The sequence below is a fragment of the Dryas octopetala genome, chromosome 8 (assembly GCF_963921425.1).
Source record: "Dryas octopetala chromosome 8, drDryOcto1.1, whole genome shotgun sequence".
Lineage (NCBI taxonomy): Eukaryota > Viridiplantae > Streptophyta > Magnoliopsida > Rosales > Rosaceae > Dryas > Dryas octopetala.
This window is the reverse complement of record NC_141373.1, coordinates 13,655,089-13,668,068: the sequence shown is the minus strand read 5'-3', so window position 1 is coordinate 13,668,068 and position 12,980 is coordinate 13,655,089. Positions and strand designations below refer to the sequence as shown.

General features: G+C 37.4%; 1 pseudogene; it reads left to right on the top strand.

Annotated features, from left to right (window-relative positions):
• The first annotated feature begins 10,466 nt into the window (after nt 1-10,466).
• LOC147277416 (putative carotenoid cleavage dioxygenase 4, chloroplastic pseudogene) lies at nt 10,467-12,193 on the top strand (annotated as a pseudogene).
• The last annotated feature ends 787 nt before the right edge of the window (nt 12,194-12,980 follow it).

The window sequence follows — 12,980 nt, the reverse complement described above, 5'->3', positions numbered from 1 at the left end:
AAGTTCTTCGTCCGTGGGACGAAACCTAAACCCAACCATATTCATCATCATCATCTTTCAATTCAATTAATTAATTCTGAGAGATATCCTCAGTTAATGACCCAAGTATGTGATCGATCGTTAGAGCAGCCTACAATATTCGACCGATCGATATCGTATTTCAGCCCACCTATCAATGTACACAACGTACAGTTTATCAACCAAGAATCTTAAATATTACAAAGAAATCTGTAAAGAATTAACGTGAAGCCAAGCTACAGAAATTTCAAGAGCTTGCTAGCAGTCATTCTTTAATATTGTTCAAACTTGATTGAAAAGATTTTCTTCAATATATAAGAGAATTCTTGACCTATAGCTAGCTAGCGGCAAATAAAACTCACCAGTAGTTATCAATGGGGAGTGTGAAGATTTGTCTTCTTTCTTGCAGCCAAAAACCCTTTGTCAATAGCGTGTAATTTACATACACACACTACTCTACTATATATATAAGTAGGAGTATGTAATGTTGCGTTAAGTGTATGTACCTTCTTCATCAAGTTAAGTTTTGTACTAAGTTAATTGGATTTTTCATTAAAATTAATCTAGTCCCAAAACTGTAAATTCTATAAATATGTCATTTTGTTTTTGAGAGAGATGTCATTTTTGTTTTTGAGAGAGAGATGTCAATTTTTTTTTTTTTTTTTTGAGAGAGATGTCATTTTTTAAAAAATTTGGAAACATGACATTTTTTTAACATGGCGTGGTTGTTCTCTCCAAAAAAATAAAAATTGAAAACTTCATACAATTGTCGAGTTAGCCCTTATAAAAAGAGTTAGTCCCTGCTCTCATACATATTGCAGAATACTGAGCCCCATATATTAGAAGTTAAAGAATTTCATACACTACAAGAAAAATATATTTGGGCAACGAAACTTTGGGAGACGAACCAAAATTCGTCGCCCAAAGCAACTTTGGGCGACAAACTATAAACGTTGTCACCTAATTCCATCCAGGTTTGGGCGACGAACATATTCGTCGCCCAAGATAACTTTGGGCAACGAATATAATTTTCCTCGCCTAAAGAACTTATTTTCGTCGCCTAAAAAACGCGCTAAAACGACAATTGATCCATACATTGGGCGATGAATAAGTATGTTCCTCGCCCAAAGTGACTTTGAGCGACGAACAGAAAGATTCCTCGCCTAAAATAACTTTGAGCAATGAACAATTTCGTCGCCCAAGATGATTTTAGGCGAGGAAGTTTTCTGTTCGTCACGCAAAGTCACTTTGGGCGAGGAACTTACGTATTCGTCGCCCAATGTATGGGCGAGGAACATGCATATTCCTCGCCCAAAGTCTCATTGCCTTTTTTTTGTACAATTTTATGTAGGTTATAATCATATAATGTGATCGTATTTCCATTAATCCAAACCGTTCAATTTTTAATTCCTCACTCAATGATCATCATTGCAAAAAATTAGCTCAATCAGAGATGTAAAAGTTACGTAACGGTGTTCGAATTTATGAACGATCGTGAATTTTCTAATACTAATCGTTCGAGTAGATCAATTCCGATTTGGCCGATTTTTTGCAAGGATGATCTTTTAGTATAAACGAATAAAATGAACGGTCCGATTGTTGAAATCACATTGTAGTCTTCACAATTGTTGAATCGACAAAGTTTTAACGAAAAAGCTAATAGAATTATACTCTTTAAGTGTATTTGTATGTAGAAGCTCACTTTTCTATTGTGTTTTTAACGATCCGAACCGATCATTTCTTAGTGCCCCACTCAAAGATCATCCATGCAAAAAATTATCTCAATCGGAGATGTAGAAGTTAGGTTTGGCGTTTAGAGTGTATAAACGATCGTGATTCTTATAATAATAATTGAACGGGTATATGAACTCTGATTTGACCGATTTTTGTAGGAATAATCTTTGAGTATCAACATAGATGATGAACGGCTTTGATCGTTGTAATATCATTGTGCTCTTCATAATTATTGAAACAACAAGGTTTCAATGAAAGAGTTTATAAAATTTTATTATTCTAATGTATAAACCGTTCTTTTATATAAAGAATCTCAAATATCGATCGTGTTTTCAATGATCCGAATCGTTCATTTATTAGTTTCCCACTGAAAGATCATCTATGCAAAAAATTAGCTTAATTAGAGATGTAAAAGTTAAGTATCGGAGTTCGAATGCATGAACGATCATTGCCTACTAATAAAGGTTTGGGCGACGAAGCATTTCCTCTCTCAAAGTTACTTTAGGCGAGGAATGTAAAATTTCGTCTCTTAATGAGGCTTGGGCGACGAACATCTTCGTCGCCTGAGATAATTTTGGGCGCCGAAATTTTATATTTCTCGCCTAAAATTACTTTGGGCGAGGAAATAGTTCGTCGCTCTAGTCTACTTTAGGCGAGGAATATTATTATGCGTCGCTCAAAGTGATCTTAGGCGACGAAATGTGCAGTTCGTCGCCCAAAATCTCATTGCCTTTTTGTGTACAATTTGATGTATGTAATCATATAAGATGCGATCGTATTTCCAACGATCCGAACTGTTCATTTTTTAGTTCCCCACTTTAAGATCATTCCTGTAAAAAATTAACTCAATCGGAGATGTGTAAAAGTTAGGTAACGGTGCTCGAACTTATGAACGATTGTGAATTTTCTAATACTAATCGAACGAGTGAATGAATTTCGATTTGACCGATTTTTGACAGAGATGATCTTTGAGTATAAACGAATAAAATGAACGGCTCAGATCGTTGAAATCACATTGTAGTCTTCACAATTGTTGAATCGACAAAGTTTCAACAAAAAAGCTAATAGAATTAGACTCTTCAAGTGTATAGGTATGTAGAAGCTCACTTTTCTATTGTGGTTTGAACGATCCGAACCGATCATTTCTTAGTGCCCCACTCAAAGATCATCCATGCAAAAAATTATCTCAATCGAAGATGTAGAAGTTAGGTTTGGCGTTTGGGTGTATGAACGATCGTGGTTCTTATAATAATAATCGAACGGGTAGATGAACTCCAATTGGACTGATTTTTTGCACGGATGATCTTTGAGTATGAACATAGATGATGAACGGCTCTGATCGTTGTAATCACGTTATGGTCTTCACAATTATTGAAATGACAAGGTTTCAATGAAAGAGTTAATGAAATTTTATTCTTCAAATATATAAACTGTTCATTTATATATATAATCTCATATATTGATCGTGTTTTCAACTATCCGAACCGTTCATTTATTAGTTTGCCACTCAAAGATCATTTATGCAAAAAATTAGCTCAATCAAAGTTTTAGAAGTTAAGTATCGGAGATCGAACTTATGAACGATCATGATTTTAATAATGATAATCGAACGGCTAGATGAATTCTGATTTGACAGATTTTTTGTAGGGATCATTTTTAGTGAGGGACTAATAAATGAACGGTTCGGATCGTTAAAATTAATAAATTGATTATATAAAATTAACAACATAATTGATTATGTAAAATTAACAACATATTTAATTATTTAAAATTAATTATTCGGACAGCTTTTAGGCGACGAAGTGGGAAAGTCGTCGCCCAAGACTCTTTTGGGTGACGGAATTTATTCTTCGTCGCCCAAAAGTTGAAAAATTAGGCGGTATTAAGCCCGCCATACATTGTAGGTTCGTCGCCAAAGTTGTTCTTAGGCGAGGAGATTCTTTGTTCATCGCCTAAGAACATTTTGGGCGACGAAAAGGCTTCGTCGCCTAAGGTTCTCGAAATTTTTAAACTGCTTTCTTCTTCTTCTTCTTCTTTTCTTTCTTTTCTTCTGTTTTCTCTCATCTCTCTGAGCTTCTCTCCCAGCCCCGCCCATCCCCGCCCAGCCCTAGCCCTAGCCCCAGGCCGCCCATCACCGCCCATCCCCTCCCAGCCCCAGCCCCAGGCCCGCCCATCCCAGTCGATCTCCACAGAAACCTCAATCCCCCTCGATCCCCGCTCAGCCCCAGCCCCGCCGTCGCTTCGCCTCCCCTCGTCGCCGATCGCCACCCCCTCTTCTCTCTCCCGAAACCCACCCCCTCCTCTTTCTTTCTCCCCAAAACTCTCCCGGCTTCCTCTTTCTCTCTCCTTCCCCTCTCCCTGCCGCCTCCCTCGATTCTCATTCCTATCCCCACTAGCAACCCCCACCCCGACCAACAACCCCTCCTGAACCCAGCTGTAGCAAACCCACCCGATTATGGGTTTTTGGTGGTTTTTTTTTTTTATTTGGGTGTTTTTTGTTTTTTTGTTTTCTGTGTTTTCTGCTCATTAGCTTTAGTTTTTTTTTCAGAGGGATCAAGTGCAGGTGGCCAGGGGAATAGTAATACCCAGGGAAATTTTTCAGGTCAGACTTAAGACTCAATCGCTCCTTTAATGTTATTTGGCTGGTGTTTTTAATTTTTTGTTCTTAAATTTTTTTATTAGTGTTGAATAAATTAGTTTAATTCTGATCATTGTTCTTAGGGAAATTAGTTTGCTGATATTTTCTTATGCTAGATAACAAATTAGTTTTCATATAAAATTAGTTAATTTTATATGTTTTTTAATTATAAAATTTATTAGGTAGGTTGTATGTAGATTAGTTAGTTTGTTAGTTTTTAAATATAAAATTTAGTTTAATTACAAAATGTAGATTAACTAGTTTGAGAAATATAATTTAGTTATAAGGTGGAAGGCGATGAAGTCAGCTCCCAATGATGTAGTTCAGCCATCCTCGAGTACTGGGAGTCCCTCTATGCCACGGAGGGCCCGTCGATCTCACCGCTCTAGTCAGGTCACCGCTTCCGCTTCATCTACTGCGACGTCATCCACTGCGATGAGGGGACCATGTAATGGGTGAAGTCCTCTCGGATCGTGCGCAATACTGGGACGCGGATTCCAGTCATGTGTGTGCAAAACAGTCGACGACCCTTAGATCCTAACGTTGACAGTTTGTTCTCGCATGATGTGGGGGCTATTATCCGTGCCGAGTGCACCATGGTTGCAACCACTTGGAAAAAATTGCCGGCAGAGATTCAACACAAAGTGATCCGCTCCATCTCAGTGAGTATATAGCTCAATAATTAATTCAAAACGATAAATTTGATCATTCATAACAACCTAATATTTTTTTCAGGTTAACTTTGACATTCAGATGGATGATCCCCTCACCGTCACGTACATGACAGATTTATTCATCAAGTCCTACAGGCAGTGGAAGCACGAACTACACATGCATTTCAAGGGATTTTCGTCGGCCGTTGAGGCATTGGCGAACCCCCCTATGGAGTTGGTAGAGCGGTCTGACCAGTGGTGTTTTTTGTGCGATCATTTCATGAGCCCGTCGTTTTTGGTACGCTTTATCATTTTAAGACTTTAAAAAATAGATTATTGTTTTGTTATTCTATTATGGTATACATACAATAACACATTTATAATTTGCTTAATATTTAACAGAAGAAGTCGGTCGCCAACGCCAGAAACCGAAAAGGGAAGCCGTTTAACCATCATAGTGGTCCGACGCTTATCTCATATCGAGTGGAGTCACGACGTCGGGTACGTCATTATTTAATTTAATACATATATATTCTTTAATATTGTTTGGGTCTTTGACAAAATTATTTTCTTTTTCAGCGTGGGTCGCAATTCCCGGAGATAGACATTTTCGGGGATATCTATGTTCATCCTAGTTGTGATGCGGCTAAGGCAAAACATGTTAGTTTTTTATATTTTAATTTTTTTCACAATTTTTTATATTTATTTTTCTAATTGGTTACTTGTATATATAACATTTTGAGGGATGAGATGGTGGCCAACTCGAGAATATATTTGGAGAGCTTGGCCGAGCAGCACCTTCCGGGTACTCTGTTGGAGTCGATTCCAGTACCCGATCCTGATGTCGGACTTCGTTTTATGATAGACTTATTGGGTGTTAGGCTCGGTAAGAAAATACGCGTCATGGGATATGGGCGGATTCGTGATGTTCGATTCTCGTCTTCGTCTTCATCTTCTTCTCAGCCATTTGCAGTTGTCGCAGGGTTGTCCGCTCAAGTGAAAAAGTTGCAGGAGGACTTACGAGCTGAGAGACCGGAGAAGGAGGCGTTGTATGCTGCATTGACCAAGGCGATACCTGGGTTTGTCCTGCCATCATCTTCTCATCAACCTCCGTCAGATATGAATGATGATGATGCTACTGATTTAGAATAGATTGATCATTAGGATTATTACTACTTTGTATGAATATTTGGATATATAAATTTATTAATTTTGTTTTATATGTTTTTGAGTAAAGATTTTTCTTTTAAATATTAAATTCAAATATATAATTTTAATAAAAAAAATTTTTTTAAATATGTTTAGGCGACGAAATTATTTTCGCCTAAATATGCTTTGGGCGACGTACATAATCATTCCTCGCTCAAATCGTGTTTAGGCGACGAACAATTTCGTCGCCTAAACATATTTTAGGCAAGGAATAAAGAGGTTCGTCGCCCAAAGCATTTTTAGGCGATGAAGAATTTCGTCGCTAAAGCATGTTTTGGGCGAGAAATAAGGAGTTTCGTCGCCCAAAGCATGTTTAGGCGACGCCTAAACATATTTTGGGCGATGAATCATATGCTTTAGGAGACGAAAAAAATTCGTTGCCCTAGGTGTCTTTGGGCGACAAAATTTACTGATTCGTCGCCCAAACTCTTGGGCGCCCAAACTCTCGACGAACTCAGTTCGTCGCCCAAAAGTTTGGGTGACGAACTTAGTTCCTCTCCCAAACTTTTTTTTCTTGTAGTGATAGCCCATAGACTTTATCATCAGACTTTATCATCACACTTTATTGGGCAACCGATAATTTCATATTTGGTCTCAAATATCTAAATATGAAATTTCTTTATTCAATTTTAATTAGTAATCAAATTAATGGAAGCCCATATTTCTTACAAGCTATGGCAGTAGATCCATCATAGCCGAGCTGGGTAAATATACCAAAAAATACCGATACCGTATCGATTTTTATACCGAAAAGTACTGATATCGAAAATACCGATGAATTCGGTAACGGTACCGGTTTACAAAATCCAGTACCAACGATATACCGATACCGACAGTATATTGAAAAAATATAATTAAAATAATTCATTTTTATACATTTCTATACTATATATACTGGTATACCCTAAATATAAAATACTTAGTATTACCTTTCTATATAATTTATAATTTTATATAATACATTTCTAATTTTCTATAATTTATATCAAACATATATAAATTTATAAACCCTAAATCTATAACTTATTAACTTATATGTTTTTTAATTTATATAATACAGTTATATAAAAAATAATTAAAAATACCCTAAACCCTAATATTATACTAAATTATAAACCCTATATAGTATATCTGTATATGTATATGATATCTCATACTAAAATACTAATTTATATTCCCTAATAGTCTAATACTATAAATTTATAATTCATAGATTCATAGTTGGTAACTCAGAGTTTGGTATATACTATATAGTATAATACTTTAATATGGTATAATATGGTATAGTATAATATAATATGATAATATTAGTAATTTAGTATATTGTTAATATGATATAATAATAATAATATAGTAAAATATGGTATAATATGGTATAATATATTAATATTAATATGGACTATGGAGTTATGGACTATTTATGATTTATGTAATTACCTCAATCATAAATGTATAATATGGTATAATATATTATTATTAGTATATGGTAGTAGCCATTTAGCCTAACGGCTCTATTAGGTATATGACCTGTACCATATACCCTAAGGTTTAAAAGATGATATAAATTAAAAAACATGTAAACTATTAAGTTATTCACTATATACTATAAATTATAAAAAACAATATGTAATAAAAATAAAAAACTCCAAACCCAATTGAAATTTGAAACCCCAAAATACCCTAAACCCTAAACCCCAAAATCCAAACCCTAAACGAAACCTGAGATGTGAGACTCTGTATTATTTAAAGTTTATTTTAAATATTTTGAGAATTTATTTTAAAGATTTTGAGAATTTAGTTGAGAAATAAAAAAAGGTTTTGATTTAATTTTAATTTTTGTTTTAAATTGGGTTTGACCCAAAGTTGACTTTTAAAATTAGTGGGTTTTTTACTTCAAGTTTAGGCTTTTTGGATAGGTCTTGAGTCCACGAGTTCGTAGACACGAAGCACTCATAAATCGGAGTTACAGTTTGGATTTTACGGACGTTCAAAGTGAGGGGTATTTTTGTAAAATTGCATGAAAGAGTTTTAAATACCCAAAAGTCTTTTTTTTCTCTCATCTTTCTCCTCTCTCCCTGGTTCTCTCTCTCTCTCTTTTGCGAACTCACCATCGCCGCCTCTCTCTCCGGCGCGTCCAGCGGCGAATGGAGGAGGACGAAGGCTCCCCGAGCTCGCCTCCCTCTCCTCTCTCTCTCATTGGTCTCTATTTCTTCGACCGACCACCCACGACGAGGAATCGAAGCAAATAAAGTTCGGCCATCTTGGCGGCAATCGGTTGTTCTCCGGCCAAATCGAGATGCAAGACCACTTGGGTCTTCTCCCCCTAGTCAGGGTGAGTCCATAGGTGGTTCTCGATTGTTCATCGGACCACTACAGCACGAAAATCGAAGCCACATGGCCGGTGACTTCTTTGGCCAGTTTCTGGCTTTTCTGGCGGTATTTTATGTCGAGTGAGGTATGGTTTTGCCTCCCCTCGACCTCCTCTTTGATTTTGTATGCTTGGTTTGAGCTGAAACTTATTCATTTGAAAAACCCAGTTTTGGAGCTCACAGCCACCGCAGGCTCCTCCGCGTGTGGTGGCCAGTAGAGCTATTTCCACCCAATTTCTGTCCTATTTCCATTTATTTGTTGCTTGTGAGTTGTTGGACAGAATTTGAGCTTGTTTTGGATTGAATTTCTCTGTCCAGGTCCTATTTTGCCGCTGCCACCGCCAGCCCTGCCACTTGTGGCGGCGGGTTGGTGGTTATTTGTTCCATTTCTGCTTCTTCGAAAGTCCCATAAGCCAAATTCCTTGTCCAGTGACGTTTTGGGTGAGTTTTGTGTGTTGTTTGGAGTCGGGCAGCCACCTCTCCGACCGATACCGCCACTCTTCGACCGATACCGAAATGATCGGTTACCAACCCATATCGGTCGGAATTCGATATGGGTGTTTCGGTACGATAACTGTACCGAACCCACCCTATTCATAGGTTGGTGGCAGACTATATAAAGAAAAAGAGCTATAGTAGGTGTAGCTCATTTAATGCAATATATATATATCAAAAATGCTAAAAATCTAATTGGTTAACAAGTTAATACGTACAAAACTAATCACCCTGTTGAACCTACTGCACAATATAATCTCAAAATCCGAACCATCCATCTTTAAAGCCCTACTTCAATGATCATCTCTGTAAAAAAATCTTCAAAATCAAAAGTCATTTAACTATTTGATTATACTAACAACTATTTATATGCTTTTATCAAAAATAGTGATTGTCTATTTATTTGATCACAATTAATTGACTAAATGATTTCTGATTTAGTTGATTTTTACAATGATGATTTTTGAAGTATAGCATAAAAAATAAACGGTTCGAATTATGAGATTAGTTATATGGTGAGCCCAAAAGCATGGTTAGTTTCGTATTAACTTGCTAACCAGTTAGTTTTAGAGTACTTATCTATATATATATATATATACAAAAATGCTCTAAAGCTAACTTGTTAGCAAGTTAATACAAAACTAACCACCACGTTGGACCCACCGTATAATGTAATCTCAAAATCTGAACCTTCTATTTTTTAAGCCATACTTCTCACTTAAATATTGACCCAATTCACCTTTAAATAATGAGAGCTATGGCAGTAGATCGATAAGTTGGTGGCGGACTTTTTTGAATGCAAATGGAAGAGCTATATTACATTGCTAGTAGCTTGCACAGAGCATCAAACTTTAAAAGTAAAGCTTTCAGCTCCTTAAATGCTTTGCTATAAAGAGAAAAGTCCATGCATGAGGCATTGCCTATAAAAGGGCAGTAGCCCATTGGATTTCAATTAACTCAACACATCCAAACAGGAATGTCTTCATGAAGGATCGAGTCCCATTTTTGTAGTGCGCCTCTAGCCACCAGAATCTTAGGGCCGGCCTTGGCAAAGGTGTAATATCTCAACCCTCATGCATGAAATGGATATATAGAATGGTGAGGCCCGGTGGGTGCACTGTACCTGACACATTGACGAAAAGCGCTTGCTATTTGATTGCGTGCAAGCTAGCTGATGATGTCTTGTTCTGTGAAAGGGTGGAAAAATCGCACATTAATCAGCTGATATATAATTCCAACAGCCCTTACTAGTTATTTCCTAGTTCCCTCTGAAGTTGGCCAAGGCTAGCTAGCTCATTATACTCTGTCTTGGTTTTATTGTTAAATTTGATTGACAATTAAGGAATTAAGATGGATGCCTTGTCTTCTTTTTTGTCAGCATTTCCCACTCATCAAACCACAACAGCAGCGCCCAAACTCAAATATCCAACCACACTTCGATCATCATCATCATCTTCTCCAAATTATAATGATATTGATGATGCTCCAAAGCCTCCAATAATTACTACACCACCCCTGCGAAAGAAGCTTGCAGTAGGGATCTTCCATGCATTGGATGACTGGATAACCAACTACATAGACCTTCCACTGCGACCTTCAATCGACCCAACCCACGTGCTCTCCCACAACTTCGCACCTGTAAACGAGCTTCCACCAACCGAATGTGAGCTGATACAAGGATCCCTACCACCATGCCTCCACGGCGGCGCCTATATCCGCAACGGCCCCAATCCGCAGTTCTTCCCTCGTGGGCCCCACCACCTCTTCGACGGCGACGGCATGCTTCACTGCATCAAAATCTCCCGAGGAGGCCGAGCAGCAACTCTTTGCAGCCGCTACGTCAAGACCTACATGCACACCATTGACCGTGAAGCAGGCAGTCATCTCTTCCCCAGCATCTTCTCTTCCTTCAGCAACGGCGTCGTGGCCTCCGCCATGCGCGGGGCCCTCGCCGTTGCCCGAGTCTTGGCAGGCCAGTTCAATCTGGCCAACGGCTTTGGTTTTGCAAACACCAGTTTGGCTTTCTTTGGCAATCATCTTTATGCACTCGGCGAGCCTGACCTCCCTTATGCGTTGCGTTTGACACCCGATGGAGATGTCCACACCATCGGACGCCATAACTTTGATGGTAAGCTCTTCACCAGCATGACGGCTCATCCCAAGATTGATCCCGACACCGGCGAGGCCTTTGCTTACCGGTACAACCCCATCTCGCCTTTTCTAACTTACTTCCGGTTTGATGCAAATGGTAACAAACAGCCAGATGTGCCCATATTCTCTTTCTCCTATCCACCTTTCCTCCATGACTTTGCCATCACCAAGAAATATGCAATTTTTGTTGACATACAAATTTATTTGGATCCCACCAAAATCATCGGTAGAGGGTCTTCGGTGGTTTTCGATCCCTTGAAAATGTCGAGGATTGGAGTAATCTCTCGATATGCAAAAGACAGGTCTGAGATGAGGTGGATTGATGTTCCGGACTTCAACATCTTACACGCCATTAATGCATGGGATGAAGAAGATGCAATAGTAATGATGGCACCAAACATATTGTCGCCACAACATGTGGTGGAGAGAATGGATCTTGTGCATGCATCGATAGAGAAAGTGAGGATCAATCTCAAGACAGGGATGGTAACAAGGAAACCCATCTCCAAAATGAATCTAGAAGTTTCGGTAATAAATCAGGCATATGTTGGGAAGAAGAAGAAGTTCGTGTATGCATCGGTGAGTGATCCAATGCCCAAGTTTTCAGGGGTAGTGAAGTTGGATGTGTTAAAAGAGTGTACAGTGGCCAGCAGGATGTACGGGCCAAATTGTTATGGGAGCGAGGTATACTTTGTGGCTAGAGAGGCAGAGAATCCAAAGGCAGAGGAGGACGATGGGTATTTGGTGACATATATATGTCCATGATGAGGTGGCAGGAGAATCAAAGTTCTTAATTAGTGATGGATGCCAAGTCACCTCATCTTAAAATTGTTGCAGCCGCGAAGCTACCTCGTTGGATGCCTTACGGCTTTCATGGGCTCTTCGTGAAGGAAAGTGACCTCAAAGGTATAAAATGGTATAGTTGATTACTATTAGAGGTTTTTAAATAAAAGCCCATTTTGGCAATGAAATATTGGATCTAATCTAAGGATTTTTGTCTTTGAATTTTGACCCATTTTTTATTTTTTGTATATCCATTTTGCCCCTTGATATAAATAATGGAAATAAATTAGAAATCCTTAATTTTAGGCATTTATTACTCATAATTTTGAATTTCAATATTTTTATTTATTTCCAAAAGTTTGATGACACCTACATCTAATTAAAAAAAAAATCATTAACAAATATGAAGGTCAACATATAAAAACTTAAATATCATTAACATAAATCATAATATATATTATGATTTATGTTTTTATATCTCGCAAATAAGTTTGTATTAATTTGTACTTGTTGCCATTGTTACCTTTTCTATTTTATTCTCTCTTTTTTTTTTTTTTTTGGGTACTTAAAGTGAAGGTTGATTGTTTCAATTTTTTCTCTATGTAGTAGGTAAGTTATATAAATATTGGGTGTTTAACATGTTAATGATATTTAGGTTTTTATATGTTGACCTTCATAAATCATAAGTGAGTGTGTGTGTCAAAATGTCCAATACTTCTATCATAGTTCAGAAAAAAAAAAATGCTATCTCTCGATCACTTAGGTAAATAAAAATATAAAACACAAATAAGAATAAGAAAATACGTAACTTAGAGGTTGAGGTTGAAAAAAAAGAAACCTCTAATTGAGGTTGAAAAGAAAAAAGACACGAAAGAAAAAGAATAATAATATACATCTAGTTAAGGTAAAAGGTATATAATATAGAAGTAT